We start from the raw sequence: 17,421 nt of genomic DNA, 5'->3' as shown, positions 1-17,421 counted from the left end.
TTGGCGCTAGGCTTCGAACTGTTATAATTCATAAATATGGTTATTAATAACAATGTCCCCATTTTGGGGGAGAACTATTATTTATTTATTTATTTGTTAAAATATCGTACACATCAACGATCAGTTACTCAAACCCCAACTAGAACTGCGTCCATCAGAGAGGTAAAGGCTATTCACTATGAGTAACGCATTTCTCTATGAAGGAAAACATCGAGGGCCAGATACCGCCCTTCCAAATGCATCATCTTGTCCCAATAGCTTTCGGGCCACTGTTATTAATGGCCTGTCTTCTGATACTTGCATACACCCTTTTTGCATGCCAAATTCTATGTGTTTTCTGTTTCCATAAGCGATTGCTAACCTCAAGCTAAAATGATAATCTGCATTGAGGTAGCGCCCGCACATTTTTCTTGTGTATTGATGTAAGTCTATGAAAGTAAACCGCTATGGCGTAACACTGTAGACAATTAAATTGAGCCCTTCTGAAGCCTTCTAGCCTAATATGCACCTCTTAACATGCGCTTAGCGGGTGAGGATCCGTCGTATCCTGTCGTAACAGATGCGCCACCTAGGTTTGGAATGCCTTTGAGCATTCATAGCGGCAGCCGTGTAAAACAGGTGAGGCATATAACAATGCAGCTACTGCACAACAAGGCCAACCCGCCTTCCCAAAGCCGCTCATCATAGTCGTGCTATAACGAAGAAATCAGTCAAAGTCGGCCATCCATTTGTACCACTTCAGTTGATTGCTCAGTAACTGATGTCAAGTATGAAATGCTTTGCAGGTACTTATATGGGCCCTTTGACCGTGCCGGCGCAATCTTGCAGATTGCCCTCAGTCATTCGTTATTATTTCCTACAGGTTTTCTGGCAAAGATGTTGTTCCAATATTCGTAACGACATCTTACAAATATTGCACTATTACCTCTTGGATCCGGTTACTTTAATTTGCCACCGGGGAGTGTAGATAGCGTCATTCTAGTGTTGAACTCCAAGAGTTTAGCGTTTACCTTTTATGGGATCGGCAATGTCAGTGATAGCAACAGCATCAGTCTACGGGCAATTGTAGCTTCCTCTAGACAGCGGTAGGTCTCTTACCCCATTAATAAGAGCTAGCGGTCTGCCGTTGACCTCGCCAGAGGTATTTTAGGAATTTTCCAGATCTATTTTGTTGAGCCTAGGTTTAAAGTTACAATAGTCAATGCTGTAAATCTTCTATCTAGCTTAGTTAGTTTGAATAATGTATTGCAGTAGCCAACTCACTGTCCAATCTGGGTCTCGCCGACACTGAGAACGTTCGCAATTCCATTGACCTCTTTGACATCATCCGTCACGAAGGCACTTCAATTGTGCGGCTTCCTTAGTGAAGTCAAAGGCAGAGAGACATATGTTCGGTCGTAAAAGTTTTCCAGTGCAATTTTAGCCGAAAAACCGACCGTTCGGTAGATCCAAGCGAACAGAACGAGGAGACAATAGTGAAAATCGTATTAGTTCTCCTTGTGGCAGCTCTGGACTTCGGTCTTGACAGAACCTAGAAAAATAGTCGCTTGAAACGCTTTGGAATTTAACCCCTTTCCTAATACTACCCTGTCGTCCTCTTCCTTCTTTGCTTCGCCCTCCGCTACCCAGTAGCCTTGACACCACGAAAACTTACGAAATTTTTGTCCAAAGCCATTTTTACTGATTGCGTTGCGACATATACAAGAGGGTATCGGCGCAAGAGGGCTGATCTAAAGAACAGGGTACTTTCATTCAAAAAAGGAACAGCCTTTCGAACGACCCGAGTATTACGGCGTAGAGACGACCAGTCGATTTAACTTATCGTTTATATGCCATCTGTGAACGAACAAGTAGATTCACATGCATAGAAAAGTAGATGCAAAATATATCCATAGAATGTAGAAAGTGACACCTAGACATGTCTAGGCCTCGGGACTTCTCTTTGGAACTTACTTAAAATTATTTGCAGTTGGATTGTACTAGAAACTTATTGTAATCCCACAAGGTCTAACAGCGTACAAGTTCACACTACACAACCAAAATGAGATCGTTTATTACCTGTAGAGCAATACTGGTCCAATATCTTTTGAGGCCCTTTTTGTTTGTAGATACATAATGTTGTTCAAACGGTAGAAACAATCCAGGATATTTATTACGCATACGTCGAGGATTCCACAGCTGAGAGACGTAGGCTTATCTCGTAATTATGCACCTCTAGAAGTGGCCTAAGACAATTTTCGACAGAGTCTATCTTGTATTGTTTGGTAATGTTTTGAGCTTGTATAAAAAGCGTGAAACATTTTATTTGCCATCAGACAGACGTACCTCTCGGCCCCGAACTAACTAAAGCTAGAATTTAGTTATTTAAATAAAACTATCATAGCGCACCACATAGGTAGAACAAGTAAGAAACCCCTCAACTGCTTATGAAATCTGATTGTCAGCATAGGATACACTGGAAAAAAATAAACTATTTACACATCACTTTGATATGACGACTTTGATGACGATATGAAGAGATTTCCTACAGTTGAATTTTTTCAAAACAAATGCTTTGAGCCCTAGTTGTCAACTATAGCTTCTACACCAGTGCAAACAACCATAGCAAACTCGAATTTTCGTATAGTACTATTTTAGGTTTCAATCTAATGCAATGCGGACCTTTCGCAAAAAATTCCCACAAAAGCAAGTAGCTTTAAAAAAAAAACAACGTACCGCAATTGCGTTAGAGTCTATAAGCACAAGCATAAATGTATTAAGACAACGCTCAGTTTTTGAGTGTAACGCCGACCCACACAGGTAGGGGTACTGGGTCGATAGATGATTATGAGACTTAAAAGTAAAAAAAAAAAATACAATAAAATTCAAAAACCCTGTTAACGCTTGAAATGTATCAAGACGAAAGGTTTATCTTAGATCTTATTCTGAGATCTAGCTTTCTTTAAAACTAGTGGTATTAGTAAGTTAACAATGCAAGTAACATGAGCCGACAATTGTGCGATGTGTGACATATTTAATACACAAGTAAATCGGATCTTCGTAACACGTTAGAATAAACAAATAGTCACAGATAGCTAGTAGACATGGCAGGGCTTATATTTAAATTTTATTCAATTGACTATAGTATAGTAATAAACCTTTTGCATCTGTCCTGCGGTAAAAATGCATTCGTACTAAAACACTGCAAAGAATTTACTTAGCCTTGAGCTAAACGGCGCGTCCTTGCAGGTGCCTGTTTTCCAAAGCGAAAATATTACAAATTTATATCTTCACCAATAACGTTTTGCAAAAGCAAGCAAGTTAAACCTGTAGGCAGACGAAGAACAAATCTTCTAAGTTTAATCGTAGATCAAGTATCAAATAAGAGCGAGTCGGCTTGCCTCGAGCAACAAGACTCAGCGAGTGGGTAGGGCCAATTGAATCCCTCTTATCGGTCAAAGTTTGAAGTTGTCTGCTCAAACAATTTCTCCTTCTTCAACAGCGTTTTTTGCGAATACGTAAGACAATGGATTACGCGTTTTCGTTTCTGTTATCGGTAAATATCAAGGCCTAGATATCAGTCTAATATACCGGAAGTTCTTCGTATTACATTCTGTCGTTCCAGTGTTGTATATATAACAAAACTTCACCGTGTCAAACTATACTTGACGGGTCCGCCCCATTTTCGTCCTCGGCACCAGTTGCTCTCGGCCTAAACCAAATTCTTCATCTTAGTTTGGTTTGAAAAGCCCTACAAGCTAGTCAGAATAGTTGGGCTGTCGTAAAATATAGGCGTATAGATCAGGTGTCGCAAGAGAACACCGATGACGAAAGGTTGCAGAGCGCTGTATATCAAGTAAGCTTCTCAAGTAAGCCTCCCCACCCCGACTCTTCCAACAAGGCGTACAAGAAGCACATACTTCGACTGCTGCTGTTTGACTGAACGTATCTACTCAACGCTACCTATAAACGGTCGCGCCCCTTTGCTAGTGACAGCCATATAGCGTTGCGAGTCGCCACCGCCGGTGGCGCTTTTGACGCGGTAGTATTGCTGCTGCTGTTCCTGCTGTCAGGAGGTTGTCTCGCTCACATTTGGGCAAAGTGCCAGGTTCGCTAGTTGCTCCAGGTTGTAAGCTGCGGGAGTGGTGGATGGTTCTTTTGGAGGCGGGAGTAAACTCAACGATAGCCGAGCTAGCTCGTCATCCGAAAAGTCACAGAAGGGACGAGAGAACGTTCATTCGATGCCCCCTTGGTAGCACTGCCACGCCCCGAGCCTCTTCGCTCCCTTTCTTTCCCGGCAACAACCCCCTGCCAAAGCCCAACCACACCGGCGGGCGTTTGGTTGGTTAGCTGGGCTCTGTCAGGCGGTAAGGTGCTGGTCGCTACACCTTTTGTCGCTGCGCCGCTATAGTGACGTTCGTCCGTTTTCAGGCCATTTGGCCAGAGCAGCGGGGTGGCTTTTGGCGACAACTTTTCCTTTTGGCTCGTCTAATGCGCGACGATGCTCTGAACAGAGCGGGTCCAGGGTACAGTTAGGAAAGGGGCGTTGCTTGGAGATTCGAGGGGGATATCAAGCTAGCAAAAGCTTCGCCAGCTAGGATGCTGCGTAGATGACGCTAGAGGTAAGGCGCTTCGGCGGTAACGGGCTGTGAGCGCCATAATTCAGCAGAATCACCCCGGCTGGTCAGACACAACCAGTTCTTTGTCGCCTCCCATGCCCCGTAGCTGGGCCCGTGATTTCCCTCTCTCTTTGTATGTCTTTTTCTCTTGCGTTCAGAATACTTTTCTCTTTTCAGCTAAGTTTAGCTATAGCCGCCTCTGCTTCTACAGTCGTACAGTCATGGCAAATACAGAGAAGTGTCGTACTACTACCATATAACCTTACAAGTATCATAGTTTGCAGGCGCTCCTTGTTTCTGCAACATTTTGTCGTTGTCATCATTGTCTGCCTCTTCGCGCAGATAGGCCTCTCACCACCCTTCTAGAATTTATTTCCTGTCATTCTTATAGCAATCTATATGAACAAGCAAACGGCACATTTCGGTCGTGTCCCCCACATTAGAATGCAAGAAGACGAGAAGTAACGTCTCTGAGATGAAAGCCCTAGCTTCAGGCTCAGAGCACAGAAACCCATTCTTTATACTGAAGCCCATCCCTGAGCCCGCAGAATACGGAGTTATATCGACCACCCCACCAAAGAAGCCTTTCCCAGCAACTAACGACGAGGTGAAAATGGATAGGCTTCAATAGTTATGCCGGTTGCCGGTCCTATATTATCCGGTTGTATGTCACATCTAGCCGTAGCTAGATAAGCCCCCGGCTAAAGAGCAAACGACATCTTAGCACTGTTGTGCACAGCCTCCCATTGAACGAATTGTACGGCAGTAATAATAGCATCAGGAATAACATCCCTAAGTGATCCCGTCTTCTTATCATTCTGACCTCTTCCGCCAAGCGGGATTAACGCAGTCTCTATGCTGGGGTCACCTTGCTTTTTCAAACTACGAAACAAAACGCGCTACTTCCCTGTACCTGAACGTAAAAGGCGATCCGGGTAGTATCATCAAACTAATCGTCATAAGCACGTTAAGAGAACAACGCTTTTACTCGTGTAACAAAACGATAACAGATAGTGCGGCCACTCGGAGGTCAAAATTTACTTATGTTTTTCCGTAAAGGCAACCTTGAAGTCGCTGTGATCCGATGGCGTGACACGCTAGATAAGGTAGGTTTTTATCCTGGTACACGATAACAGCAAATGCTCGTATCTGCCACTATATTCACATTCACCATTGACTGCACATAAAGAGGGTTCACTATTGGTGTTACTGGTTTACAACGATGCTTCTGTAATACCCTTAAATGTATTAAATACAAGCACTAGAAATGCAGAGTTTTTTTTAGGAAGTTTCCATATACATATACAACTTGTCTATTACAAAAAATTACAAATAAAGAAAAAAAATTATAAATAACAAGCTATTGTCGTGTCTTAATTCATTCCTAACTTGAGCTACCTATCGCTACGGTTGACATCAGCTAGATAACTCGAAAAAAGCGTGCATAATGCTCCAAATGATCAATAGTCTGCTTCACTAAGTTTAGATTATCCTTATGTCTGCATCCAACCGCTGTTGGCGGTCTTTATTGAGCTTCGATACGACCCGGATCAGTATTAACTTGGTTGAGTGCGCTTGCAATTAGGCGTGGCTTCAGGTCGATCGCCCGACGACCTGCGGCAGGTAGACAGGCAAAGCCGTCAGGTAGGTACCTCTAAGCTCGAAAAAGCTACAAATTAGAGCAGGGTGCTGATAAAAGAAAAAAACGCCTTTGTAGTGAATTTGCAATTTTTAAAACGTTAATTTTATAGGAACACCGAGCACCTATCGAACGTCCCTAGTGAAAGCGACGGCAAGTAACTTCGCTTTAATAGTAGTTTTATTCATTGCTTATTGCATTGAGTGTGTCTAGATCGAACGGTGAGGTCAAGTATAAAACATTAAAAAGGACAATTTATTGTCCGTAACAGTGGAAATCGTATAAAAGACGATCCATCACAACATGTTTAACCTACGCAGTTTTCCCACTAATAAGAGCAATTCTTTGAAGATACGTGGACTAGCTCAGGGGACCTCAAGGACGTCATCCTTGGTATGGATTAAGGCGGGATTGTGTAACCGGAAAGTATTGATTGCTGAATTAGTTATTTCGGTGAAGGAACGTTGGCGTTAAATAGCACGTCAAGGGGGGCCTATCAATTAATGCATCCCGATTTGATCGATGAGAATATAGGGCTAATAACGTCAACGTTAAGGTTGATATAGTGGTATTAGAGTCGCAAATGCCTAGTTATTGAGATACGAATTTCTCAAGTTTTCAGTTAATCTGAAAATTAAAAATCTACTATTTTGATTTGCTTGAAAGTTATACATTATTGAACGTTTTGTAGCTTAAGGCAATAGAATGCTATTAAGTTCTGGCTGGGATCAAATGCATAAGGTGTATTTGAACTTTGAAGTTTGACGCTGTAACTGTTTTCACGTTTAGCACGCCACGTGCAGTTCCATAAGATGTCCCAAAAATATAAGGCAGTCTTCACGGTACCTTAACGCGTATACGATGCTAGTCATAATTTTTTTTTGTCAGAAACAAGTAACGCCGAAATGTTTGTATTTAGGTAATTGACTCTTAGCTCAGCTGTTGGAAAAATCAGATATCGGTAAACCCCATACAAAATCAGCCCGAAAAACACGATTGCTATGTTATTCTGATTAGAAATGTAAATGCAAGTATTGTTGTGTTACTTTTTTTAGTATCTTTCTTTCATGGACAGCGCTGAAAGCCCTGGTATATAATCGCAGTATCTGTACCTACATAGTTCTATTATGCGTAATGGTTTTCAAACGTATTGTATATTATACCTCATTTCAAATATTACTTTAAAAAAGGTTTATAGCTCTAGAAGAAGCAGAAGTGGCCAGAATAAGTTATTCAGATCACGACCAAAGGAGGGGCGGCACCTTATCCCATCTTCGTGATTTTAACATTCCAATATCCGTTTGTACGCGTATTTGTTTAATAAGGCTCGTTAAATCTTTTAAGTAGCTTCTCGAATCGTGGCGTATGATTCCATTCGAACTATGCTTAGCCCTCGCTGACTAAGATTAGTTCTGAGGGTTCGCTTCCAGCATATAATATCCAGCCATTTTAAGCACCGCATAGTAACGAGCGTCTATATATGGTCGTCTGAAAATCTACGATTAAGCCCTATGATTAATTAGAGTTTCAATCTCATACGTAATAAAAGCCTGGGACAATATAGTTCGCGACATGTAATGGTGCCAAGGGAAAGGCGCCGAGTTTCTCGTGCGACTCTGAAGTCTACAATGAATAGACCAGTCTTACAGTGCTAAAAGTATCTTGCCGTACGGTATGTGGGTCATCATAACCCTAAATATTGTTTCATTTATTTTGGATGGCCCCCAGATAGACAGAAACAATATTATTTTATTGTTGTTTTCGCACCACTAAAACAAACATTTTCGCAAAATGATTGGCTCTTCGCTAAATCGATCTTTTGTGACGAGCAGTGGATATAACTATATCGAAATTTGTCCTCAGAGCCACGCTGCCAGCCGCTTTTTTGACCACTCCTCGCCTACTGGTGAAAACAACCAGTACATAGGTCCGCTACCGCATCGTACGTCTATTCTGGTTGCTATAGAGACGTAGTGCCCAACATATCTTAAGGACTGGCGATATAGCAGTTAATGGGGCGATGTCATTCACCCTCTCTGAAGACGTATTAGCACCCGAGACGGCGTCTATTGCACACCGGATCGATGTGCTTGAAACTTCATGTCCCTGAGTTCCGTCCAACGCAAGCTGTCTTCGATCTGCTAGCTTGCTTCGAGCCTGAGTCATACAGCAATTTGTACAAAAACTGAAATACGAACTAGCCAGCAATAGCGAATATAAAAGCAAAGCTACGGATCTCAACAAATGGCTGTACATTTGGTTTCTTATATTGGGTGACCTAAACGTTTTTAAAGAGGGAAAGGCAATGGGAAGCTCTCTTAAATTTCACACCAGTATGCCCGAATTTTAGTGCATAAGTCAGGTATCGTTCCTTTCATAACCGTATAAGCACTGTTTAGAAATGCCGTTGACGGCGGGGAAGCACGAAGGCTTTGCAAATGAGTAATTATTGATAACACAGGCTTGTTAACACCGGTCAGCAAGGGCAAATTACAAAGTACGAAAGAACGCTACATCCCGCCTACTCCTTTACGTTTCTTTCGTGCTCACCCTGTTCCTTTTTATGAAGGCATCGTCAACTGAAGACGGGACCGTTGGAGCTTGACTTCGGCGAGACCTCTCGTTCTAGTCCTCGAATAATTCCACACAGAATTTTTTGAAACCCGATTTTGGCTTCCAATACATTTGGCGTGGTTGTAGAAGAGTTCTAAAGTGACGAAGGGAGACAAGAAAGGGAAAAAAAGGAAACTATCTGAGAGAGAAGGAATGAGGGATACGTTCGAGTCGACAGACTTTTCCGTAGGTGGTGGTCGACGTTGGCAGTTAGCTTGAAGGGCCAGGATGGAAGCGGACAGAGGTCATGAAGTGAAGCACAAAGCTTCAGTGTGTTGCATAGTTTAGTTCGGGATGCGCCTGTGGTCTAGGAATTCAAGGATCGGTCGCTGGCTGAACGTGTACTACACTGTTAGCGTCAGTGTCGTTGTTTCTATGACGATTTAGTGGATGCATGTCGGGTCGGGTCAATTGCGATCAGCAGCTAAAGCGGCACACGGAACGAGGCAGAGCAGGTTCTTCAAAGAATTGTGTCATTTGCAACCTCCCAGTTTCTCGAACCGGCGAAGCATCTAGCAGAGCCGCCATATGCTCGTGGACTGTCGCTGCCAACCACTGCACGATGATCTGACCGATCTCGTTGCTGTTATCCTGCGCCATTCTGTGCCTCCGCATTTTCATCGTTCTACCATATTTCTCTTAACACCGCTGCTGCTTTTGCAACTTCCTCGACTGCTGTCGTTGCTGAATTACATCACATTTCGCTTCCTCTCTTCGCTTTAGGATTTCGAAGGTTTCCCCCTGGTCCCCCAGTGCCCATCTCGACTTGGTCAAACCGCCTCCGGTCCCGCTCTCTCTCTTTCTCTATATGTATATATATTTTTTTTACAAAGCAAAAAACCTCCGTAGCACAATCAGTACAATCGTTTTCTTTTCGCCCAGCATCATAGCGCGCTGGCGCTCTCGGTCGGACGATGTCAAAACTCTGTTTTTATCCGTGTATGTAGAGCACTTAGTTGTCAGGAATTTTATACAAGGAGAGCTCACGCATGAGGCATTATACCGGATATACTTTATAATGCGCTTCCCTTATTCTCTATTGTATATATATTTTCTAGTATGTAGTAGACGCATCTATGGAAGGGCGCTCCTTCTCGTAGGGTGTGTCCATGCGATGTGACGTATAACGAAGGATTAGCCTAGCATATTCTAATGGTTACAGAATATGGGACAAGCTGCTCGAGGCACCATTTGAAAAGCGTTTGTGTTTTTGTGTGTGTAAATTCTTTCGTTGGCTATGTTTATTTGTGGATACACATGAAGTTTGTTATAGAGGCATGAATAAGTCGTACTATTAACAAAAAAGAGTTTTCAGCAATCATGTTTATTGATGGATGTTCGGCAATGGGACCATTTTCCACCAACCGGCGGTTATTATACTATGAGTGAATGCTAAGATGATGGACAGCTACACATTGTAGCGTCACACAAGAACGTAATATTGCCGCGATACCCCTGAAAACAGGGAGATCTCAATGCGTTTTTCTAATTATCTTCAAATACTTTACATGCAAGCGTTACTCGATGCGGGCGCAAAAATGCCAGCGAAGAAACTAGAGCATGGAAATGTTATTGCTGTCCGATGATCGGGTATTACAAAAGCCACACCAGTCTACTACGTAAAACTCCATATGATTTTGATTCATTTATAACACTTGACCTCGCCTCATTTTCTATGCTATTTTCCCCCCATGTTCATAATTTCCTTGCTCAGTCGTTGTTGAAAGGGGCACGTTCTTCATCAGTGCTCCATTCGCTTTACCATCACACATCAACGCACGGAGGCTTTCCTATCTGAAGCTAAAGCTACCTCCGCCAACACTGCAACTCACCCTACTGCACTGGAACGGTCGCAACTACGACAGACATCGTATCCTTTCCAGCAGATACCCGCACCCAAAGGTCGGTTGCAGAATTTGCGGGAGGCAGGCAGAGGACCGATTGCCGCTTGCTATTTCAATGACAACATCCGACGAAACGAAACAAACCCAATCTCAACCGATTCTTGCTTGAAAAGTGGCTACCGCCAGAGTTTGGGTCACACAGCGTCGCTTATAAATTCCCCATCCAACTCGCATGGGACCCCATTTTGTCCTGTACAGTGGTTTCCCGGAGCTCCCTTTTGCATTAAGCTATGGCCCGCTAGAGTGGGGTGAGTTAGTAAGCTTCATAGAAAAAACGGGAGAGACCACATCACAGGATAGGTGGGCAAATGGGTGGTTTGGCGTCAGTGGCACCCGTGCCCATCGTCGTCAAAACTTTTGTCGAAATACTCCTTATGGTAGGGAAATTGATGTGAACAAAGAGAACGAACATTATATGTTATCTACGTTAGAAGGCAATAAGCTCATGCTATATATATACTTTACGTATGCCGTAACTAATTTCAGTCCGCTGGATACAGTCAAGCAATAAACGATGTCTCTAGTTTAAAAAGGCTTAGGCAAATCTATTACTAATTTAAAAAAAAACAAGTAGAGATTCCACTTAAAATTTATCTTGTCATTTATTACAAAAACCACCAACTGTATTGCCTACTAATTTAGCCCCGAAAGTGTACCGTCACAATAACTAAAGGTGACGTAAGTCACTACATCATTAGTGAATAATCGTGATTTTGTCTCCGGCCGTTTGGGATGGCATCATGACGGGCAGCACATTCACTGGCGTCCATATAGCCTCGGTTGATTTCTCTTTTATTTTAACAGGGCAACAACGATGCTTAGAATCCTGTTTGCGCAACCTAAACAGAACCTAAACCGAAGTAAACAGAGCTAATCCGTCTCCATCGTCTGCTTGAGGTAAGACCTTATAATTCGTCTGCTATCACTAAAGTGCAGACGCCGGCTTTCCAAATACATTAAGTTTTGTTCTCTTCCGTCAACAATTTATAAACCACTCAGCTCCATTTGAGAACAGTAGTGTATCTTTTGTTTTTTTCTTTATTTCGTCACTGCTAAGTTACGTTGCTGCCATATAACAACAGCAGGAAGTTAAGCGACAAATTACGAAACGCGATGACTTGAGCTGTGGTATAGACACGTGAAACGGTTCGCATACACTCGAAGCACCCGCCGTCCAATTCGATCCAAAAAAAAACGAAAAGTAGTTGCCTAACGACACTGGTTCCTAACCAGTTAAGCACTCGCATGCAGCTGTGTATTTGTGCTTGTTTGTAGTTGACACCTTTTGCAATTGTTGTTTCAAAACACACATACAGTACAGAAACAAAGCCGATTCGTCGAAGCTACTTAATGCTTACCGGTATGACTAAACTGGCAATGCACCTAAAGCATTAGCAATAAGAACACCACTAATTCGAAATGCCCCACAGAAGATTCAGCCACAATTACCAAATCAGAAGCAAAAGAACGTAGCGTTAGCTACTGAGAACTTACAGGTCAATATTTCTCTCTCCCTACTTCACTGTAAAATATACAGGAGCCAATTTCGATGCCAACATGGCCTCCTCGACCAATCTGAATTTATAGTGGATGCGGTGTTAGGAGTCAATCTTTTTCTTGTAAACAAATGACAAGTCTGATATCTTGCTCTTATGGTTATGATATATTCATGAAGACAGAGCCTTAAAAGATTGTTTTATTATTTGAAGTCGAAAACTGGACGAAAAAGATCTGTTTGGGTTGACTAAGAAAGCAATACGATCACCATTAAAATGTAGAAATCTGTACATCTTTTTAACCGGGATACACGTAACTGCGGTTTACGCATCGATATGTTGCCCCTGCTTTGAATCTCTCGGGTGGTTTGTAGAGAACAATTAGAGTAGACGAAAGGGGGGTAAGGTCACTCCTGTGTTTAGACTTCACTCTTGAATTGGAACATACGAAAAGTTCATCATATAAATTCCTCCCAACAACGTGGATCCACGCTATGCCTTGAACCTGAACTATTTCATATGACCGTAAGCTTGGGAGAGGCGAACACGTTACTGTGATACTGGCGTGAGAATGTATTTAGATTTCTTATATAGTACAAGTTAGCTCTTGAGGCATTAAGATTGAGCCATCAAGAAGGCTTATGGAAGTGCGTCTCTCTGGACAGAGAAAGGCATCATTGCAGTTAAGTAGGATTCTCTTACTCATACATTGCGCTTATAATACGCTATAGTGTAAACTCTTGCCGGATATCGGTCCACTTTTCTTTAGAATCCGTAAAAACTATTCGGCGAAGGTATTATGAATACCTATTTAAAAACACGACTAGAATCCAGTGAAAAGCGTTCCGAGTGTTAGCTATTGAATACTGATGTATGACTTTACTTAACAAAAAAGTTTAATTTCAATGGCTGTTTAGTTGATCGATTGATTCAGGTTGAGTAATTAATTTATTAATTATTTCGTGTACCACGATTGAAGTTAACTGAAGTTGCCAAGTTGATAGCAGACGTTATGCGAGTTTAGCTACTGCAGCTGACGTTGTTACCTGTATGATTGCTAGATTTTTCACATTCAAAATAGTAATATATTTGAAGAGTGGCCGCTAAAAGCTTAATCAGACCTTTCAGCAGTTGAACGGCTAAGTTTTATTTGCTCTATTAGACAAATCTCGATTCAAATAGCGATGTTTATAATCGAAGAAAAAGCTATGTATCACTTTGGTTATGTCATCGGAGTCTTTTTTCGTTTCACAATAAAAAAAAAGAAACGAAGCGAGCAGAATCTGTTATATTAAACAAGTAATTGTTTACTATAAAGTTGCTCAAACCAAAACGGACTAACAGCAGTTGAAAAAACACGAACTAAATCGTAACTTCCTTTCAAATATTCAAATAGTAACGCAGTTGATTGCATTTTATCTGTACCCCGGCGTGTTGAAGTTCTTATTAACCGTATATAAAGCTCAAGTGCTCACTCATCGTAAGTGTCCTTAGTAATTAGTAATCTACGTGTCGCCACACCTGAACGCCTTGAAAGAGCTGCGCGGTTAGTAAACGAGCAAGTTATTACACATTTAATACACTACCGATCTAAATTAAGTTATTGATCTTTCGTTACATTGACCTTTACACATTTAATTGAAACAAGGAAACTATCGACGAGGTTCTTTATTTTTGGATAACGGAAACCAGTGGAACGTATATAGCAGCGTAGCAGATATTGCCGAACCACCCAAGAGTTATATATGAACATATCGCAACGATAGAAGAATTTGCTAATACACTGTTTATGCAATTTATCATTTAATTTTATCCTTTACAATACAAACCTAATCTGTGTAGGTACATGCTATACAGACAGAGTAGTTGAAACCGCGGGCAGGCAGAATAGCTGTAAATAGGCTGCATTGACATTCGCCCTTTCGCTCCGTCCGACACTTGTGCGCTTTGAGCTTGAGCCTCTAAACGAACGCGGTGCGCCTCCCAAGCTGAAGCCCAAGTGATCTGTTGTCCAGCAAACTCGTTTGCTGTGAAGGCTATGGGTGGACGCCATCTTGGATTCACCCTTAGCATCGTGTGCTCCTGTGCGTTATGTTGATTTCGCGCTGGTCAACTATTAGCAATTATTGCCCTCGAGATTGCCTCTGTATAGCAATTAACAGGTGTTGTTGAAGTCGACAGGACGGTTCTCGCCGACACGGCTCCATAATGCCGTATAAGTTGAAGCGACGCTCGTACGTTCATTTCTAGTGGACCGTAGTGAAATTACGTTTGGTATTGTGATTGAAATATAAGCCCGTTTTGAGTGGCTGTAGTGCGACCGGAAATTTGTTGACTTGTTACCTCGATCAGTTTTTTATCCGTGGGCCCTCAGGTGAGTTATTACATTAATGCTGGGTATATGGTGACCGCCTCTATGTGGCTGTAACGAATGAACGAATGTCAGCCTTCGTCAAGGCCAATGAAAACAATTAGGCTGACAGAGAGAACCGATATAATAGCTGATCATTATATACAGCGACGTTGAGGTACGCGATTGAGTTTGTACAAACGTACGTTCCATTGCATCATTCGTGTATCTGTACGCGAGCACAAGATGCGTATGACTGTTCGCATGGGGTCTGTATAGGTCCTTGTACAATAAACTGGGAAGGATAATTCCTTTCGCTAATAACGCTGCAATTCGGTTCTCTCTATTAAATTTATTAGTAGGATAACAAGCACCATGCACCGATAATATGTGGCGCGGTTCGTTGAAGCCCACCGCAATGTTCGTCCAATAGTCAACTCGACCTTGAACTAAGCCTTTCTAGAAGCCAGGGTGGGGATTGTGACAGACGTCGACAGAACGAGTTTAAGGTATTTTTACAGGTTGTATATGTACCTGCATGAACCACAAAAGTGATTGGTACAACACATCAAGCTATATACACCGTTAACCCATCAATCGGCTGAAATGTGTACAAGTATTTATAACTATTTACTCCCTTAATTTTATTAAACGTTCGAGTTTAACAAGCAGTAAGCCTATGGCAAGAACTAAGTGCTGAGATGTCGCTATCTTAATATGTGAAATCCATAAGATATGAGTGCCAGAAGTTGTCCGAAGCCCTTAAGTAAAGTTATCTCTCTCCGCGGGGTCGCTGATAAAGGGAGCTTTTTCCATGTAGATAGATATTTGTTGGTCAGGCTTTTTTAAAAAGTCTGATCAAGAAATATCTACCTACATGGATTGTATCTACAATTGAAACTCCGCTGGCCGTCTCTAGGCTACTGCTAGACGCCTGAATTATAATTGCGATTTGTCAACTTGTTGGATGCGTTGTCGCTTTAAGGTTGAACGCGCACGTGGCATGACAGCTAAATAAATGTAAGCCGTATAGCGACTCCTGGCGCATTCGAATAGAGGACACAAACGTGCACGCAGCGAACAGACGAGCTTTTTAGCTGTCCTAAGTATCTAATAGTAGTTTTATTTAGATAATATTTTATTAGGGCTATTGCAGGACAATAAACTAGCGGTTAAATCAAATAAACAATAAATTAAATAGAATGTTTTTTAAGTAAATTTGAGAAGTTAACTTTAAGAACAAATACAAGTAGATTTCACAAAAGAACGACAAAGACGCCCATTGTTAAATCTGTACGTAGCACAAAGTAGCTCGTACTGCCATCACTTGCTGATCGTCATCGTTGCTTCATAAGGAGGGTGGCTTACACGTTGGCGTTGCAGCTTTTTTCTACATACATTCGCAAGGCAACTCTTAGTTCTCGCTTTTTTCCTGATAATTTTGTTTTTTTTTTTAAAATTAAGCAGTAACGCTTTGAGCCTCCGTACGGTTTTTTCTTCCTTTTATTCGTCATTTCATTGTTTGTTTATTATTGTACTGTTAATTGAAAAAGACTGTAGTTTAGATTCTAATTATAGCAGAACCTCACACTTTTATTCATTATTAACACAGATAGAAAAACTGCGTACGCGCCGTGTCTGGCGTAGCTCGTATCTGCATATCGTAAAGTAACACATTCACTTTAACATGTAAAAATTCTTCGTCCGGCATTAAGTCGTTAAATATTCCATCAGACGACAGTATCAGACATTTACCGATCTCTCTTTTGTATTCAGCCGCACCGCGTTGGATAAGAATAACTGATTATTGAGAAAAATTATTGTTTTTATCTTAGATTTTTGAAAGTATTGGATGTGGTGTGACAACGCTTCAAAAAGTTAGTGAACCTCTAAGAAAAGTTTGCAGACGCTTGCATTGACCGCTAGCGCCAAGTTTAGTGTAGAATAAATTCAAATGCGGTATCTGTCAGATGAGAACACTTGCAATTCTTCCTCGGACGATGCTTATCGCTGCTCTTCAAGCTGAATGTCGGCTATCGAAAATAACTGATAAGCTTGAGGGGAAAGAAAAGGGTGCATAGGCTGCCCATTGTATACTCTCTATACAATGAGCTCCATTGGAAGAGCGAGTATATTATTAAAAGGTTCAGGTGCAAATAATAACACAGAGTTCCTATTTGTCTACTATATAAGGGGAATGTTAATTAGAAATGTTACCATTGAAAACCGGCAGTTAATAGCAGACTTAAAAGTCTATGAGAATCTACTACTGTTCTTGGCCTTTGCAAGAGGGCACTAATATCTTCATTTGTGTTTACATGAAAATATACGTTTTTCTCAGTCACCCCGATACGATAATACCAATCAGGATGTTATAATAAATGTATGTCCTATTTTTTGGCGCAATAATCGTTCGGGGTGCACTATTTTCGTTGACAGTCCGTAACTAGCCCGTCGATATCAAAGCGTCCTTCAGGGCCGCTACCAAGGAGGCAATCTGAAACGTGCTTTACAGTCGTCTTCCATTGGCGACATTAGCGAAATCTATCTATTCGACACATACTGTCTGAGACTAACCCCGGTAGTTGAAACTCTAAAATTACGATGGCGTTAAGCAAATATTTCATTAGAAATCATCTGAAAACCAAGCTAGATCTAGATGCCAATAGTTATCGTTCGTTAGAGGGCGCTCGAAGTCTGTTTGTTAAAAGCCCGAATAAAAACACGAGCCGTACGACTCGATCCCACTATGAACTAAAAACTAATAATAAGAGTTTTTCTACCTGTAACTGCGATCTATGCAAACAGATTCCTTTAAACA

The 17,421-nt window shown here is 41.7% G+C and overlaps 1 protein-coding gene across 8 annotated transcripts in view; it reads left to right on the top strand.

The window, feature by feature from the left end:
* Positions 1 to 17,421, top strand: part of Schip1 (Schwannomin interacting protein 1) — a 140,620-nt gene that overhangs the window by 18,006 nt on the left and 105,193 nt on the right. For 2 of the 8 annotated variants that reach the window (XM_086976896.1, XM_086976895.1), the window contains exon 1: positions 14,199 to 14,624. The exons of 1 other annotated variant lie outside the window; for it this stretch is intronic. The gene's annotated coding sequence lies outside the window, so the exon portion shown is untranslated. Of the gene's footprint in view, positions 1 to 14,196; positions 14,625 to 14,949; positions 15,110 to 17,421 lie in introns of those variants that run through there. 5 more of the 8 variants (XM_086976901.1, XM_086976883.1, XM_086976890.1 and 2 more) reach the window with 5 other exon arrangements.

This window comes from Varroa destructor, unplaced genomic scaffold (genome assembly GCF_002443255.2).
Source record: "Varroa destructor unplaced genomic scaffold, Vdes_3.0 BEIS01000001.1, whole genome shotgun sequence".
Lineage (NCBI taxonomy): Eukaryota > Metazoa > Arthropoda > Arachnida > Mesostigmata > Varroidae > Varroa > Varroa destructor.
Note: the sequence above shows the minus strand (reverse complement) of the source record. Positions and strands in the feature narration are given on the sequence as shown.